At 49.1% G+C, this 15,907-nt stretch overlaps 1 protein-coding gene across 4 annotated transcripts in view; it reads left to right on the top strand.

The window, feature by feature from the left end:
* Nucleotides 1-1,340: 1,340 nt before the first annotated feature.
* TIAM1 (TIAM Rac1 associated GEF 1) overlaps nt 1,341-15,907 on the top strand; it is a 176,015-nt gene continuing 161,448 nt past the window's right edge. For 3 of the 4 annotated variants that reach the window (XM_090121764.1, XM_090121724.1, XM_090121748.1), the window contains exon 1: nt 1,342-1,475. The gene's annotated coding sequence lies outside the window, so the exon portion shown is untranslated. Of the gene's footprint in view, nt 1,476-15,907 lie in introns of all 4 variants that reach the window. The other variant, XM_090121756.1, reaches the window with a different exon arrangement.

The raw sequence follows: 15,907 nt of genomic DNA, 5'->3' as shown, positions 1-15,907 counted from the left end.
TCTGGCCTTGCATGCCTCCAGGAAGGGGGCATCCACCACCTAGCTAGGCAACCAATGTCTGTTCCAGTGTCTCACCACCCTCACAGTAAAGAACTTCTTCCTAACATCTAGTCTAAATCTACCCTTATCCAGTTTAAATACCATTTCCACTCATCCTGTTGCTACATGCCCTTTTAAAAACCCTTCCCCAGCTCCCTTTCAGGTCCCCTTCAGGTTCTGGAAGGCCACTATGAAGTCTCCTCACAGCCTTCTCCAGAGAAGAGCACTAGCTCTCTGTCTGTCCTAGAAGGGGAAGAAAACAGGTTTTTCCCCTGTTCCTTTCTCCAGAAGGACCTTAATGACCCACATGTTATTGCTATAAAGAGACGTGTGTGAGTGTATCCAGACCTTGGCTGAGGAGTCAAACGTAGCTTGCTAACTAACACGGCAGATGATCCTCAGGTTGTATGGAACAGCCTGCAGAGTGGAAGAAGTTTAATCCTGGGCTGCTGTTTACACAAATTTCCTGTAGGGAACCGTAACCTGCCGTAGGGAACCTGCTTTAGCAGGGAGTCGGACTCGCCAATCTCCAGAGGTTCTTTCCAACCCCTGCGATGCTGGGATTCCGTTCTCCAGGCTGAGCAGTCCCATCTCTCTCAGCCTTTCCTCACAGGAGGGACGTTCCAGTCCAGTGTGGCCTCACCGGTGCTGAGCAGCAGGGAAAAATCACCTCCTTCAGCACGCTGGCAACACTCAGCGTCCCGCAGCCGGAGATATCAGCCTCACTGCTGACCCACGTTCAGCTGATGTCCACCAGCACCTCCAGCTCCTTGTCTGGCAAGCTGCTTTCCAGCTGCGTGCCCCCAGCACGCGTTGGTTGCTGTTCACGGGACAGCAATGAGGCTGACAGCAGCCACAGCTGCGGACCTCCCCAGGGTGACGGCGGCACGTCGAGGCCCCTGGCACACCAGCGTGCCGGTGGGCGACGAGAGGGGCGTGGCTCTTCCCTCCCGCAGCCAATCCCGAGAGCCGTCGCCGCCGCGCGCCAACATCGCCCCCCCCCCCCCCTCCCAGCCCCTCGGATTGGCGAGGCCCAGCCGCGAGTCTCATTGGCCGGGAACGAGCGCGCGGGGCCGCTTTTGTGGCGGGCGGGCGGGCGGCGCGTGGCCTCGTCGTTGCCGCCCGCCCCCCGGGGGAGCGGCCCCTCCCCTCCCACCTGGGCGCCGCGTGGGCCATTGTCACACAACATTCCAACTCCGAACGCCCCGCTGCTCGCCGCCGCCGCCTCCCATTGGCTCGCTCGGCTCGGATTGACCGGCTGGAGAACCAATAGCCGCCGGTCTCCAAGGCGCCCGCTGGCGCCGCCCCTCGCAGCGCTGGCAGTAACAATATGGCAGCGGCGCCTATTGGTGGCGGCGCGCTCTGAGACGAGGGCGCCCGGCGGCGGCTGGCGGGCAGCGATTCCCGGGGCGGGCGGCGGCGCCGAGCCCGGGCAGGTGAGTGCGGACGGGTCGCGCCCTCGCCCCGGGGCATAGCGCCGCGCCGCGCTCCCGGCCCGGTGGCTGAGAGCCCCCCGCCGCCTCCGCAGCTGGGGGGCCCGGGCGGGCCGCGCTTCCACACCATCACCGGTGGCTGAGCGGGCGGGCGCCCGGTCGCGGCCCCGCTTTTGTTCGCGGTTCGGGCCGGCGGTGCCGTCCTCGAGCATCGTGGCTCCCGGGTGTCACCCCGCCGCCGGGCTGCCCGCGGGCACGGCGCTAACGGGAGCCCTGAGCTGTGCACCCGGGGGGCCGGGAGGCGCAGGGGAGCGGGAGCGGGCGGCCCGGTGCCGCGCCGGGGGGAGTCGGCAGCGAGCGGCTGGCCGTGCCGCGCCGCGCTCAGAGAACGCGTGGGAATGAATGAGGAGCAGCCGCGAGGCGTGAGGCGATGGTGGCTCGGGCGCCCCATCCGCGGTCAGAGCATCTCCTCCTCTCCGCGCACCGTGAAAGGGCTTCTGTCAATTTCAGCGATAAACGACGGGACAAGGGCGTGCGGGGCACCTTCTCCCCCGGCAGCCCCCCGTAGGGCACAGCGGGTCACGCCGCGCCTCGCGGGACGGTCCCGCGGGGCCGGGGGGTCCGGGTGACCTTGGGAAGCGCCGCGGCTTTTCGCTCAGCCTTTGCGTCGGCTCTCCTCGTAGACCTCGAGCGCTTTGGCTGGGGCCGCTCCGTGCGCGGGCTGCGGGAAGCGCCGCTGTACGGCTCGGGCTGGAAGGGATCTCAGTGACCGTGCCGTTGTTGGCTTTGCGCGTGTGCCGGAGCGGCCGTGGCACGCTGCGATGCTGTGCTGCCCGGGGAAAGATGTGGCTCAAGAGGGGCGCGGGTGACTCCATCCCTCCCAGCCCGCGGTCTCGTACTCTTTGTACGGTGTGTGATGCGGAAAGGAAACGTTTAGAGAGGGGGTTCTCCCCAACAAGCGCTTTATTGGTAACCTCTTTGTCACCGTATTCTTGTTTTTAATGACCAAGTCATGTTTTGGAGCCTCTAAACAAATACAGCACTCATCGTCTTTAAGGATAGCTGGCTTTGAGAGCTGTCCCTCCATGAACTGAAGCAAGGCTGACTGCCATTTGCCTCAGAAGAAACAAGATGTGCTGCTGTTTTAAATGTCCTTTTTGGCCAGGTTTGTGCGAGTCCAACTCAGCATCTTCCCTGGTAATGGACCCAGCCTTGCTTGGAAGAGGATGGAATTAATGGAGGGGGTTGTGTGATCGTTCAATGCCTGGGAATGTTGGGAAGACCTTGTGATGCATTGGTAGATGGGACCATAGGTGTAGTACAGCCCTAACTGGAGTACCAGCAGAACCTGTTAGATACCAGTGCTGTCTGTGCCTCATACAAAGTTCTCGTGCTGTAGTGAGCTGTGTGGTATAAATAGAAATGCTAGAGATTTTAGCCACAGAATTCAAAGTTACGGTTTCCACAGCAACCGGCACTCAGGCCGTTGTCTACGTATGCAATATTTTCCTTCTTTATTTATTTTTTTATTCCCCCCTCTTCCCCCCCTTTTCTTTTAATCTGGCTTCTCGCGTTGTGCTGTGTCAAACCCTCTTCCATAAGCACCTGGCGCTTCCTCCTGTTCCTCTTTGGAGCATCCTTCCCGCTCCATTCCCAGCTCCGGAAGGTGCTGTGCCCCAGCCCCATCCTGCTCCTCCTCTGGGTTTGTGTTCCTCTGAGCCTTCCTTTCGGTAGGAACCCTTGCTTCCAGCTCAGGTGTGACTGGCACAGTACGAATACAAGCAGAACTCCTGTATTTGAACCCCTGGCTCATCCTGCAAGTAAACACGTGCGTTCCCGTTTCTTTCATCTGATGAGTCAGGGTCAGGATAGGAGGTCCGTGCTACCCCTGAGCTCTTCTGCGGGATGCAGCCTCCTCAGGTGAACATTAGGACACAATGCTTGCTGTTAAGTCTTTGTCACCCGAGCGCTGTGGTGTTGCTGACGTGTTTTCACTTATAGCCAGGGGGTTGATGTATAGACGTGGTTGTGTCTAAGTTACTGTTTCCAGAGCAACCGAAGGTTTACATCTTGGAAGGCTGTTGATTAAAACATGAAGCATCATATCAAATTTTCCCTTCTTAAATTCTGTATTTTTTAGCTACTGTTAGAAATGCAGCTGGGCTTATCTGAGAATACATGTAAAAACCTTAAATGACCAAGCAGATCTTCTTCAGACATGTACTTCTGCGGTGAGAATGGGAAATTTCAGCCCCTGAAGTAGTAATTACCTTTAGAGTTACAGCATAAGGCACTTTAGTTTAAAAAAAAAAAAAGTGGAATGGAAGTGCTATCTCATCTGTATCTACAACCAGAGCTAATGACAAAAGTGCAGTTGGGCAAGGAATAAAAGGGCTGATGTAGGCTGAAAGCAGACGTGAAATGAAGGGTTGTTATGGCTGGAGAACTGCTCCTACGAGGGCTGGGGACCCAGGATCCCCCCGTGTCTGGGAGCAGTTGGGCAGACTGCGGTGCCGGAGGCTGTTTAATATATTTATTATCTCTTTGGCTGCTGCTCCACGCGAAACTGGGTCTCTCTTGCAGTTTCACAGATGGTTTTGCTCTGAGCAGTAATGCCAAAGACCTTCAGCGTCAAAACAGGTCACTTTCCCATTATAACTCAATTTGAGCCAGCGTTACTTTCAGAAGAAGTTGATGCATCTGCATTGTGGGCTTTCTCCTTGCTCTGTGAAGAATTTTCTAAGTAATGGGAATGTTGTTCCCTTATAAATTGCTCTACTGGATAGTGGGATTGGTTTGTGCAATGATGCCGTAAAATGGTTTGCAGGTTGCCTGGGAATCTGAGACAGGAGGCTTTAAGTGTTGGCTTGAGCTAAAAGGAATTGCAAACAGAAGGTCTCCAGGGTCTCCCTTTCTATTACTGTTAGTAACCTTCCAGCCTAATGTTTTTCTTTATTTACTTTATGTATATAAATATATATATATATGAATGTTCCATTGATGTTGCCGCCCGTAATAGCATTGTCAGCAGCCTATGGCTTTTGCTTAATAAAATGGAGGAACGATTCCTCTCCTGTGAGATGGTTTTTAAATGAAACTTAAGCCCAAACCTTTGTGGTCTTTGGTATGCTGCCCAGATTATAGAAACAAAATGATTGAAACGGCAGCTGGTAAGTGCTTGAAGTAAATTGAAATACCTTGAGCTTCTAACTGGGTCTCCTTTACAAAGGTGGAGACTTTGTTTTCTCTGTAGTCGGCCCAGTCTTTGAGATATTGCAAGGAAGGATTTTTGGATGGTGTGCAGAGGAGCAGGCTGTCCTCTGTAGCTGTATCTCACCTCCATGGCAAGCAGTGCTGGATGGGAAAGCAGAGAGAGCTGACAGCAAAGTGGGAGAAGAGCTAGATTTTTTACTGGAGTAAAAACTCCAATTTTCTTGCACGCTCAGAAGCTACCAGTGCATGCCATGCTATCAGCTTAATTGTCTAAGCCTTGCTAAATAAAGGTGCTTGTGCTGGGCTTCTGCATTGTGAAGGTGCATCTATCTTGGCAACGTGACATGTAGTTTTATTTTTCGCTGGTGCAGAATATAAACACACCTCTTTCTTGACCTTCTCCATTAACTTCAGCGGCTAAAGCCAAGTCTTCAGAGCAAATGGGCATCTGCAAGCTGGCACAAAATCCCCAATCCATTAACATTACAGCAGGCTTGTATTAAGAACTTCTTGCCTGAGAGGTGCAGGCACTGGAGGGATGGGGCTGTGTGCCTGAGGGCTGATCTGGTTAGCTGTTAGGGAGAAATCCTTTCCTCAGAGGGCAGTGAGGCACTGGCACAGCTGCCCAGAGAAGCTGTGGTGCCCCATCCCTGGAGGAACTCAAGGCCAGGTTGGATGGGGCCCTGGGCAGCATGAGCTGGTGGAGGGCAGCCCTGCCCACAGCAGGGGTTGGGGTGGGTGAGCTTCGAGTCCCCTTCAGACCCAAACCATTCTGTGATAGGATTCTTTGGCCACAAAAGGTGGCACAGAGGAGGAGAATGGCAAGATGGAAGAAGAAAGGCAAGGGGTTATGTCTGCAGATAAACAATGAGGAGAGATGGCCTCTTCCAGAGTGTGAGATGGTACTTGTTCTCGTGTAAGCCTTGTAAGCTTCTCTGAAAATAATTGTTTTGCCTTAAGGTTGGGAAACATAACAGCAATTTTCTGTATCTTGAATTTTGCAGTCCACACTGCAATAATATGCATATTTGGAACACGTTGTGTTTAAAAGATTTTTTTGAGAAACATTTGGCCACAGTTGCCTTCTGCATCAGAGAACTGTATGGCTTTGCATTATTCAGCATGTCTTTATGTTTAATTGCTTTTTCCCTTTCACATGCTTTGTTCCTAAGATTAGAAACAGTTTTTTTTCCTCGTGGATAAATCATTTAAACACCTGAACTGATTACATGCATGCATCTGAGCTCAGAACAGTCACGACTTTCTATTTTTTTTTTTTATTTAGAGACTGACTTTTCTGAAGAAGATGCAAAGCACCTGAAAATAGCTTCATCACAGAAGCATCAAGCATCACTTTAAAATTATTGCTATCACGTCACGGATGCTGTCAGTGTACTTCTGCCTCCCTATAAGTGATGTCTCACGAGGCAGTCAGGGGTTTATTGATGGCTACTTTGCACAGGTAAAGGGTGTGCGTTTCTGAAGGGCAAGGCTGTCCTCCTGTTTGCAGAGTGATGGCAAAGACCTGGATGCAGAGAGGGTTTGGGGTGTGCCTTATGGCTGCCCCATTCCTCTTTTGTTGGTGGGGGCAGATTTCATAGAATCACAGAATGGCCTGGGTTGAAAAGGACCACAGTGATCATTTAGTTTCAACCCCTCTGCTATGTGCAGGGTTGCCATCCACCAGACCAGGCTGTCCAGAGCCACATCCAGCCTGGCCTTATTGATGGGGAGAATGGAAGGACTGCAGCAGCGTTTTCTGCTTTCTGGGAAAATGCACTTCTCTTTTCATTTCAAAACATGTTTTCAAAGAGGAGCTGCTCTTCTGCTCTCCCCAGGTAAAGCCACACGTGCTCCACAGCCTACTTGGGAGAGCTGCAACCCGACTGCCAAAGGAAAGGAGTCTTTTTCCCAAATGTGGGACCCCATCTCATCCTGCATCCCCATCAGTCTGTGCTCTGCTGTTTCATCTCAGCCTGGCTGGCGCTAGCACTGTGGGATGGCTGGAGCTTCCTCTCCCTTTGTTGTAGAAGTACTCTTAGGAACTACCTTTGTAGAACAACTGCATTATCTCTAGGCTAAAGCTGAACCACAGCTGGAAAACATCTCTCACTGAAAACATCTGAAGATTTAAGACCTCATGCCAGAAAGCTGTGGCCTAGTGCTTTGTCCATGACGTGCTGCTTTATCAGTGTTAGTCAGCCAGAACACGAGTACCTTGATCTTCTTTATCTTGCCCCTCTTTACACACAGAGGAAAAACAGGGAGAAAATGTGCGATGCTGTTAGGAGAGATCCACTGTGCATTTTGACTTGCTTTTTGCAGTATTTTGTACAGCAGCCCACCTGGACCCTCTGGATTTGCAATCACGTCAGCCTTGTGTCTGGCTCTCCACCCTCTGATGAGTGATGTGCTGCCAGGCACCGGGCTTTCAGCACATGTGAGCAGTTCCTGCTCGGATGCAGGTCCTTCTTGGCTGTCAGGCCCATCCGTTATAGCAGCAGCATCTTTGTTGTTTTGGATCACTTCTTGCCTTAATCTATCACACTTGGTTCCCTTTCTTCTTCCAAAGCAAATTGTGTGTCTGCTGTTATCTGCTGGCTCAGTGTGGGGTGGGCGCCGTCCCCTAATGACCCCATGCAGTGGGGCTGTCCCTCCATACACCAGGCCAGCAGCTCATGAGATGTGTTGCATTAGCTCCTCAAATCACTTTGTTTTGTGCTTATCAGCAGTGTATCACAAAGTCTGTGGAGTACTGCACGCTGACTTTCTGGAGAGCATTGATGCTCTTTGAAATTCTTATTTTAAAGACTTAATTCATGCCCTGTCTGTTTTTATGCACATATACATAATTCATGTGAGGCCTTGTTGCTTGTTCCTTCATCATGGACCTGCTAGTGTTTGGGCAGTACAGCAGGCTGACACAATTTCAGAGCAAGTTTTAGAACTGGTATCCACTAACAAACAAAAATCAGCCTCCCCTCGAAGAAACCAAACCCCCAAACCATGGATATGGCTGGCTTTATTTTTCCCTTTGTATCATGTACCTTTGCTATCATGCTATAGTGGGGGTGGAAGCTGGTTTTTGATGGGAAGGATTTAGGATCTGCTGTGCATTGAGGTGGAGCGCTGTCAGCAACCAAGCTGTGTGACAGAGAGCAAAAACAGGTGAAGCATCTGCCCAGAGCAACTCGGATTCCCTGAACTATTAGGCAAGGCAAGTGAGAGGCAAAAAACAATGTGCAAAACTGTACAGAAAGTGGACTGCTAGGGAAGTATTTTGAGGTGAGGCTGTTGCTGGGAGAGGGGGGGATGCTGAAGTGTAATGTATGGGGTGTGGGAAGGGAAACCTTTTCTGAAAATTTGGTGTGTGACAGTGAGAAAACCTGTTGCACTCCTACAGCAGAGGATGATAAAAGGAGCTTCTGTTTACTGGATGCTCTCTGTATGGTGAGTGTTAAAATTGCACATGTCCATATGCTAAGTGTATATACTGCATTAATGAAAAACTGCACCTAAATCCTACCAGACTTGTTACTGGCAAAATATGTTTCCTCGCTTGGCCATTGTTGTCTCCTGGGAAAGTCATACGAGTTGGATTAATTTAATGGCAGGACTGCTACTTAATGAAGTCAGTGGGATTGGGATTTCGCCTCGTGATTCAGAAAACTTAGTTTGTTCTGTTGCTTTAGGCTGTGCAGTTGTAAAAATGTGATTGCTTCATGCTCTCATTTTGTAAAGGGTAGTGACTAAGGTAACTTGAGCTGACACAGTTACCTGCCAAAATAATTAAGTGCAGAGCTAAATGAATATAAAAAGACCAGACAAGTAAATTGCTTTGTACAAATATCCTTTTTTTTAAATTTTTTTCTTTGAGGCTTGCTTAGGTATGTAGTTCTGTTGTTGTTTTTTTTTTTTTTAAAAAAAAAGAGCATTTAGTATTAATGGATCTGCTGTTTAATATCAGCTGGGAAGAACATGCTGAGGATTAGCATGGAAATGTATGCAATTTCAAGATAAATTGATTGCATTTCATCTTTTCTGTGTGTAGCTTTCCCTCAAACTGCCAATGGGAGTTCAATAACTAATGGGCAGAACGTTTCATTAAGTGTGCATTAAGCCCAGAATAGTTAACAACTGCCTCTTTGGGATGCCCTTTCTATGTTAGCCCCTCCTTTGGGGTATGTAGTCTTGTTTTCTATTTTTGTTTGCTGGCTTTTTAAAGATGTCAGTGAAGATGGTAGGACTGTTGTGTCCATTCTTATATTTCCCTTTGGAGAGCACTTGCTACGGTAAGACTGTTCTTTATGTATTTTGCCTTTGGTAGCAATTACTGCTGTCTGCAGTTATGGCTTCCAGTTTAGAACAAAGCTGTTTTGTGTGTCTAGTGAGTAATCATTGTTGATAAAGTTGGGGACCTCTCATTGTGGCTAGGATGTGAATTACACCAACTGCTACCGAGCTCAAATTATAGGTTTGTAATTTTTGCTTCAGGGCTTGTCACGCTGGAATATTCTTCCCCCTGTTAATAAACTAAAAAAGAAATCAGTGTTAAAGGTCTTTCTCAAACCTATTAAGTGAGACATAGAGCTGAAGCATCTCGATTACTGCCTAGATTCTCATCTTTACTGCTGTCTGCTGGGATAACTTGCTGGTGCAAACCTCAGCCTGAGCCCACAGTGGCAAATAGCTTTGGCAGATGGGACCTCAGCAGTGTGTCCTTCTTCCTTGCAGCTTTAAATAAGGTAATTGATGCTACCTGAGCATTTTTCAGTTTATTTTCCTTGGTTAAATTTTCATAAGGAGGAGGGCGTGAGAATAGATGTGTTATTAACAAACGTACAGGAACGTTGCTTGCCCAGAAATGATTAGGAGATTAAGTAATGGATTAATTGCAGTTATTCTTCTGGAACCCTCCTAATGTGTATAGACACAAGGCACTCATCCTTTCTGAAAGGGGGCTGTGAGAGTAGGGATGCGCTGTGTTGTGCTGCAGAGAATTGTCTACTGGCAATTCACACTGCCATCCATGCTTTGCAGATGAAAACAGTTCAGCTTTCAACTCGTATTTCACGGCTGCTGGTGGCAGAGAGTTGCAGTCGTGCATTCTGGAGAGAACCAGGTGACACAGGTGTTCATAGAATTGCTGAATGGTTTGGGTTGGAAGGGAGCTTGATCAATGATCCAACCCCTGCCGTTGGCAGGGCTGCCCCCCCCCAGCTCAGGCTGCCCAGGGCCGCATCCAACCTGGCCTTGAGCCCCTCCAGTGATGGGGCACCACAGCTTCTCTGGCAGCGGTGCCAGCGCCTCACCGCCCTCTCAGTGAAACAATTCCCACCATCATCTAAGCTAAATCTCTCCTCTTTTAGTGTGAAGTCATTCCCCCTTGTCCCATTGCTGTCAGACCATGTAGAAAGTCCATTTCTCTTCTGTATATAAGCTCTGTTAAGTACCGGAAGGTTACAATATGCTCTACCCAGAGCCTTCTCCAGGCTGAACAAGCCCAGTGCTTTGCTTTGACCCTGCTACTGTTCGTGGTGGCTGTGGGCTTCTGGTCAGTCCATGGCTCTGACCCATCTAACCAGTTGCTAGTCAAGTGAGCCTTGCTCAGGTGCTGTCTGCCTGCCTCTATCCATCTCCAGCATAGCCACAGTTGAAACAAGAATTGTGGCTTCATCACAAGAAAATGTTTGCCTTGCTGCTATGATGGGCTTCACTGTTTCAACCTATTGCACAAATAGAGGTGTTTTCCTTTAACAGCTGCAGCTGCTTTGTAGTAGTTTGTGGTTGGGGCATGTGATGCATTTTTAGAATTCCTGGGAAATGTTGTTTTTTTTTTCTTCCCATTCTTTTTTTAGTATTATTTTATTTAGTATTATGATGATGCCTAGAAATTCATATGGGGTTTCTGGTAGCTTGCCATACAAGCAGGACAGGGGCCTTGTGCTGAACAGTGTGGTGTAAGGGATTCCGTGTCCTTGTGAGTGCGTTCCAGGGCACAGGAGACTGCATCTTCCAGGCACAGCAGTACCCAAGTGCTCATTCCCCTCTTACTTAATTTCTGATGGGCTGCACCACTTTTTATGATGACTGTATGCAGTTCTCTCTGGAGAGCGTGAACTTGAAATCTGGCAGCTCACTGTTACACGTCATACGTACATAGGTTGTTTGTGGGGCTCGTGCTGGGCTGGGAAAATGCCCAGAGAGAGAAAAACAGACTGCATTGCTGACCGTGCCCACGTTGTGGGTGCAGCTTTTTTGTGCCTTGGAACAGGGGTGAAATAATTGCCATGTTAAAGGCCCGGAGTACCTGCAGAGGGCTGTGCACAGCTTTCTGCAGACAGTTGCTGGGGCATGTGACTGTAAGGCACTTATGCTCGCTACTTGCATTGCTCACTTCAGCTTGCTCGGGCCGTCTGTGGTTAACACAAGCATTTCTGGGTGCTCCAAGCTTATGGGAAGCAGCTAGGCAGGGGAAAAAAAATAAACCTGCTACATGTTTATGGCGTGTTATGACTTCAAAGGTACACCGACTGGTGGTTTACCGAGGAAACTCAGTATCTTTTCTATTTCTGTTCATAACTGGGCCTGGTGTGGGGAGGAGGAGGGAGATGCCTATTTGGAGATGCACCTTTGAGACTGAATGAGGAGGGGGTGTACCTGATGTAGGCCCCTCGAAGGGCCTAGATGGTCAGAGTTACACTGATGCTGGCCCTTATGATTCATTTCTGGGTTTAGACCTTTTTCCTTGCCTGTTTGTCCTCAACAGAAATTAATAAAAAAAAAAAAACACATTTCTGCTCTTCATGTTTTAATCCTGATAAATGCCCTTCTCTCTTCTTAGACTAGGAAAAGAACAGTTTTGAGGCTTGTGCATGTCTTGCCTCGAAGGCAGACTGAATGCCCAGCAACTGACGTAATGGGAGAACCTTCCCTCACCTTTCCTTCATGTTGTGGGCTGGGATCTGGCCTGAGTTCTTACCCATTGCCTTGGTGGTGGGGGAGGGACGCACAGGGGAGAGCAAGGAGCCACGTGGAAGAGGTGACGTTGGAACTTGTTCTTTAACTAAGTGCCAAAAAGACATTTACCCCCTTCTTTCTCTCAGAGGAGACCCCCTGGGCTATGACACATAAGCTGTCTGTGTTTTTCTGGTAGGGAGAGAGCTTCCCTTAGCCCCTACTCAGGCCCCACCTACTTCTCCATCTGTTCCCATCTGACTTGTGGTGCCTTTTAGTTTTCTTTCCTTTTAAAAGAATTAAGCTGTTAATGCCGTGAAGCCTCCTGGAGTGGAGGGATGTGGCTGTAAGAACCCCATGCGCTGGGGGCTCCTCCTGGGTTCCCCACAGGTCTGCGTGGGGCTGCTGTGTCAGGCAAGTACAGACCACTGTGATCTTAGGATCACAGAATGGCTGGGGTTGGAAGGGACCTCAGAGATCATCTAGTTCTGGCCACCTGCTGTGGACAGGGCTGCCACCCAGCAGATCAGGCACTAGGTTGGGCTGCCCAGGGCCCCATTCATGCTGCTGGACACTTGAAACACCAGCAAGGTGAGCTTGTGCATTTGCCTATTTGCTGCTGAACAGCCAGGTTTCTGCTGCCATTCTGGCTCTGGCCCCTCTAGTTCATTTTCTTAATCTGGACTGTTAGCTCAGACATGAAATATGGGCTTGTCTGGATAATATCTTCCTTCTCTTTGTCTAGGATTGTTCCATTCAAATGGAGCAGTCCTACAAGTTTAATGACTTTTTTTTGTCAGCACTTTGCCTGTTGCTTGTTTTGCCCTGAAGTGGGAGCAGCTGAAAAGATGACTGCACATTGTTCTTAAAAACAAAGCTGTCAGCTTGGTGCAGCTGTAGAAGCAAGTTCCTAACTTCTGCAGAGCACCCAAATTTCCTTGAAATATGGGATGATAGAAGAGTGACTGTGCTTAAGGAGGCTCTGTTCCCTACCTTGTGCTGCTGGAAGGGCTTGGGTCTCACCCAGCTTGTGTGCTTCACCTTGGAATGGGAGGAAAAAAAACACAGGAGCAGTGACATTGGTGTACTGTACCATAAACAGAAAAGATCTTTATTTCTAGAATGATTTGTGCCCTGTTGGCGTGCCGCAGGGGCTGACAACAGTAACAAGAGCACAGTTTTGCTACTGGTTGAGATCCCTCAGGATCCATGGCAGCTGAAATCCTCACCAAATTCCCTGGGGAGAGTGAGGGCACCCTGATGGGAATCGTCATGTGCAGTGGGAATGGCTGTGTACCAAGTGCCTCTGGAGAGCTGCCTGCTGCAAACGCTGAAGGTCTGCAGAGTCAGTGAACAGCCAAGCTGTGGTCTGCAAGGAGGTCACTCCTGTGATGGATGCAAGAACGAGGAGCTCGTGCATGGTGCCTCCTGGCAAGCACATGAGGGAGTTAGCAGCAGAATAATGCAAACGTCCTAGGTTGGGGATTCTTCTGCTTGAGGCTGTAGACCCAAAGAGCAGCAGCTCCTCAAGTCCAGGTTTGGTGCTGTGTGCACACGCACACAGACTACCACAGGCAAGAGGGATCTATTAATTCCGCTGTCTTCCGGGCCACATAACCTCAGGTTTTGGAGCTGGAAAGCCTCATACTGTGTGTCAGTTCCTCTCTTGACTGGGGAGGGCTCGTCAAAGTGTTTTCTCAGCATCCAGCTGCAGACATGGGGAGACAGTCAGCATTCTTGCTGGGTGGGTGTCTTCTGAAGGCATCTGCATTATGCGACCCTGTTTGTACACATAGCATCCTTGCAGCTGGGAACTGACTGAATAGACCTGCTGCAGCTGCAGAGAGCGCGTCCTGGGCTGGCATAAGGGGGAGAAATGATGGAAGTGATGAAGATGCAACACGATGTCTGCGACAGACAAAGTCTCTCATTAGGGCTGGTGGCTGTCTTATTCAAAGCATATGTACCTTCTCTCAAGAAGCAGCTATCTTGTGTACTTTTCAAGGGTTTTCAACAAAGCATTAAGAATTGAGTAGCATTTTTGAAAGTTACCTAGGGATGGTTGCTGTGTTGGAAATCGGATTGTTTTTCTTCCAGTACTAGCATGTTTGTTATCTGATCTGTGGAGCTGAGCATCACTTTTCACATCACTCGGTTGTTTTCTTGCTCTTTGCTGTTGGTTCGGCCTTGGTGTTGAAACTGCTTCATTTTGAGAGCTGTGCCAAAAATTGCTTTGAGCTGAAACTGCAGCAGGAGAGGACTGGGTCTGAAGTCTGTAGGAGTTAGTGAGAGAAGTCTGATAGCTTAATTGTGCAGTTTTGGCAAAAGAGAAGCGAGAAGAGAAGAGCGATGTTGGTGAGCCTGAGCTGTGTGGAGGAGATGAGGCAGCTGTTTGTGGCACAGGCAGAACGCCGTGCCTGGCAGAGCCTGCAGTCTGTGTGCACTCGTGTGTGGCAGCCATTATCATCACTTTAATAAATGTGGGTATGCAGAAGTGTTTATGCCATCAAAGTGTCTGATGCAAATGCACAATCTTCTCTTGATGCATGCTTCCTTCCTTCCCCCGACTACTTTAAGGCTGCCTTGAGATGGTGGGAGGAATTATACGTGTAACACCCTTTATCTTTCAAGAGAAGGTGCCTGAACCTGTTTGTACTTTGGGGCAGATACTCTGCCTTCTCCTTTTATCCCATGAAAGACCAGCTTTTCTTCTTTCTGTTTGCAGGATGCTTTGGGTTTTCCCTTTGCTTGGTGGTGTCACAAGCCATGCAAAAGACGCCATAAGTGTTGCAAAGGAGAGGGATGCACGTGGGTTGTTGGTTTGTTTTTTTCCCTTCTCTTTGATTGACTGTGGCAAGTAAATAAATCTCAGATCTGTAGCAGTATCTGCCTGCTAAATGCTTGCCCGTCTTGTTTTAGCAGGAGGTGCTCCCTTCCCTACTGACTGCACCCTGTCTGTTAATTGCTTTGCTTCCAGGGATTCCTGGTGCACCTTCCCTTCCCTCTCAATCTTTGGATCCTCATTTAAGTGGATTGAATTTTCTCCCTTCTCCTGCCAAGTGCTGAAAGCTAAGTGCCACAGGAATCACCTCTCTTTCTTGAGACTGTGACCACGTTTCTGAAAGAATTAGGGAGTGCCAGGATTTGCTCTGTTTCCCAGAGCAAATGGAGCATATTTCTTGCATGCACTATTACATATTTCAAGATAGCTTCGATTGCTGTTGCGACTCAGAGGTATATTGAGATGGAAGGTTTGACTGAGTCCATAGACCTTAATGCTTCGCTGGGGACATACTGTTCCTAGCCAGTGCAAGCTGCAGGCTGAAGTCATGGTGTGCAGTGCCATAAAACAAGCCCTGGCTCCATGTGAGCAGGCAGGATGTGTGATATCAATGGAGTTCCACCCACTGGCCAGCAATCCTTAAATCTCGTCTTTCAGGTTAGATGCAGCAGTGTCACTCATCAGAAGGTGGTTTCCTTTAAAATTCTTTCCTTAGCAGAGCAGGTTTGCCTTTCTAAGCTTTTGAAGATATTGAATCATTTTCTGTTTTGTTAATCTGTGCTGATGTTTTCTATATCTGAAATACTGTTTCTCATAGTTATGTTAAACTGTTGGGTCTCCCCAACAGTTTTGCAGTTGGCAGGGGCACTGCCAAGGAGGCTTTGTGCAGAAGTAGCCTCCGCTGTAGATAAATCACTGAAATGCAAAAGGGGAGATTTTGGTGTAACTTTTAAAAGAGTAAGGTAAAGCTTTTAAAAATCTGTAAGAGAGTTTGGACTCCAGTACCTTTCCATCCATCTGCATAGCTGAAGCTGTAAGGGCATCAAAGTGGTGCTCAGGTCCTGGGTTTCTTACTTTAAATTCCTCTAAGGCTTGTTCTGCTGTTTGGGTCTGTTTTAATCTCTTGTTATCAGAGGCTGCTGCCACTTCAGGCTCTGTTTGTGCTCAGGTTGTAATACTTGCTCGCACTCCAAAGGCCTGAAGTAAACCTGCTGCCGCTTTGGTCAAGTAGCTTCTTTGACTGTTTTTGGAGCTGAATGTAGTGTGTGGCATGCTCTCCATGCTTGTTTGTGCAAGAGCTGGGTCAGACTTGTGGCCTGAGGGCCCCACGTGGTTAAGAACAGTGCACAAAGTAGCCCCTCTGTCATATTTAACGCACACAAGTATTAGTGGTAGCTGATATCTGTGATGTTTCTGTTCCAGGTCAGTGCCTGGAAAGCCAAGTGCAGCCTTTGCCTGGCCTGCAGCCCTCGTGTGGCCCCAT

This window comes from Phasianus colchicus, chromosome 1 (assembly GCF_987193195.1).
Source record: "Phasianus colchicus chromosome 1, bPhaCol1.hap1.1, whole genome shotgun sequence".
NCBI lineage: Eukaryota > Metazoa > Chordata > Aves > Galliformes > Phasianidae > Phasianus > Phasianus colchicus.
The sequence above is the reverse complement of the archived record's forward strand: the minus strand, read 5'-3'. Positions and strand labels throughout refer to the sequence as shown.